General features: G+C 56.8%; 1 non-coding gene across 1 annotated transcript; it reads right to left on the reverse strand.

The window, feature by feature from the left end:
- Positions 1 to 1,879: 1,879 nt before the first annotated feature.
- Positions 1,880 to 1,952, reverse strand: TRNAK-CUU (transfer RNA lysine (anticodon CUU)). Its single transcript has one exon. It is a non-coding gene; the product is annotated as a tRNA-Lys (tRNA).
- Between the last annotated feature and the right edge of the window lie 272 nt (positions 1,953 to 2,224).

Raw genomic sequence — 2,224 nt, forward strand, 5'->3', positions numbered from 1 at the left:
TGGTCTCCCCAGCAGTGAATTGGGAGAAAGAGCTCTTGTCCTCTGACCTCCCAAGGGAGCGTGGCTCTCCCAGAGCCGATGGTGGAGGTTACAGTGGGAGAGAACTTCTTTCTGCTCCTGGAACCCCCTTCCTTCCTCTCCCTCCAGCCCTTCCCTCCTGTGCCCTTCCTGTGGGAAGTCCTCCTGGGCACCCCAGTAGGTCATCTTGTGACAGCCCAGTAGGTCATCTTGTGGCTCACCTGGGGGTCTCACCTTATGCTCAGGCCCCGATGGTCTGGGAGCCCTGTGAGGGCCAGAAGCTCACCTCTTGCTGGGGCCCGGCCCAGGGCCCCTTGGGAAGGGAGACACACAGACCCCTGATGTGGGACCTGCCCTGGGGCCCTGGAAGCCACCTTGGGCCACATTGCCCAGGCTTATGGCAATCAGCGGCCTGTGTTGGTGGGGGGCCATCTCTCGCCTGTATCAGCAGGCCCCGAGTTCCCCGAAGAACACCTGGTCCTGCCCTCTGAGGTGACACCCAGGGGGACACTGCCTCTGTGCAGGAGGGAGGGGAAGGAGAATGCCACCTGAGCACAGGCCGAGCACTCAGTCGGTAGAAACCCGCGCTGCTTGCTCGGGTGGCTTTTATTATCACTGTAACCCGAATAAAACCCGGTCCTAGCCCTTGGTGGCCCCTCCTCAGAAAGTTCCAGAGTTTGCCTGCCCAGCCCTGGGTTTATCCTGTGCTCCGTGGGTTGGGCGGGGTTGGGGGGATAGGTTCCGGGCGTTGAGCTGCCTGAGTGACAAGACCTGGAAAGCCCAGACTAACCGACAGGAGACCCTTTCCAGAGCTCCTAACTGGGGTGGGTAGGCTGCAAAGGGCAGGGTGGGGGAGGGCAGAAGAAGGAATCCTAACAGTTGGCATTCCTACTTCCCAGCCTGGCTGTGTCTGCCCATCCGGAGCCCTTGAAGGCATTGTCTGGCCCCCACAACGACTCCTTGAAAACAGTGCAATTTTTATTTACACTTTGCAGATGAGGAAACTGAGGTCATCGGAGCGGTTAAGCAACCCAGGGCAGAGCCTGGATGCGCCCAGAGCCCCGTCTCCTGAGGCCGAATGAAAGGGAGGTGCAGAGACATGAGATGTTGCTGTAGCAATTGAGCCCTTCTGGGCGGGTACCTTGGCCCCGAGAGTCTTGAGGGTGCTTTTGTGTGTGGTGTTGCCTAGGAATTCCCCCCTTTGGCGTCTCTGTGAGAGATCAGGAAGATTTGAACTGCTTTTCGGTGATGTGGGATGTCCGAGTGGTGTTTGAACCGCCGTTGCGTTGAGACTGGACCCCGAGGCTGCCGGGTTTTATTCGGGTTACAGTGATAATAAAAGCCACCCGAGCAAGCAGCGCGGGTTTCTACCGACTGAGTGCTCGGCCTGTGCTCGACGCAGGGTTCGACCTTGCCTTGGATGCATACTCTGAGCCCTCGCCACCCGCGTCGGATAAACATTATTCTCGTCTCCGTGTTATTTCTGTAGCTGATCTCTGAATCCGTCTGTACGTTCGCTGTTTCCTCTGTCAGGCAGGGGTCTCTTCCATTGATTGCCAAGCCCCCGGCACCCAGCCCTAGCTCCACAAGATGCAGCGGGACAGCAAAGCTTTGCTGGACTCATTTCAGATGAAGAGACCGAAGGTCAGAGTGGTCCTACAGCTCGCCAGGAGGGACCCTCCCCCTCCCCCCACCAGGTCTCTGGAGCTTCAGAGCCCAGATGCTAATCACCACCTCACACTGCTGCTTGAGAGATCCCGTCTGAGATTCTCCCCAGGAAAGCTACAGAACACAAATCCTCCCACCCCTGCCCTCCACCGAGGGTTCGCGGATCTTTTTAAATTTTTTTAAGTAGGCTCCATGCCTAACGTGGGGCTTGAACCCACGACCCCAAGATCAAGAGCCTCACGCTCTACCGACTGAGCCAGCCAGGCGCCCCTGTTCTCAGGTCTTTTACTGAAACATGTGAACCTTCTAAACGGAACCTGCCCCTTCCCCACCTTTTCCTTGCTTCCTGGGGAATCGGATGAAGGTTGGCCAGAGTTAGCTCAGTGTTAGGGAAGTTGTACTCTTTCCAGAGTTGCGGTTGTGTGTGTGTGTGTGTATGTGCGCGTGGCCTGATTCAAACTTCCCTTCTTTGTCATATTGGTCCCCCCTCAGAGAAATCTTTGAAGTGGAAATGACCTTACTATATGATTACTAGCCA

This window comes from Lynx rufus, unplaced genomic scaffold (genome assembly GCF_022079265.1).
Source record: "Lynx rufus isolate CCGP_SWC_20201006 ecotype Redwood Valley unplaced genomic scaffold, mLynRuf1.p SCAF_10, whole genome shotgun sequence".
In the NCBI taxonomy this organism is placed as follows: Eukaryota; Metazoa; Chordata; class Mammalia; order Carnivora; family Felidae; genus Lynx; species Lynx rufus.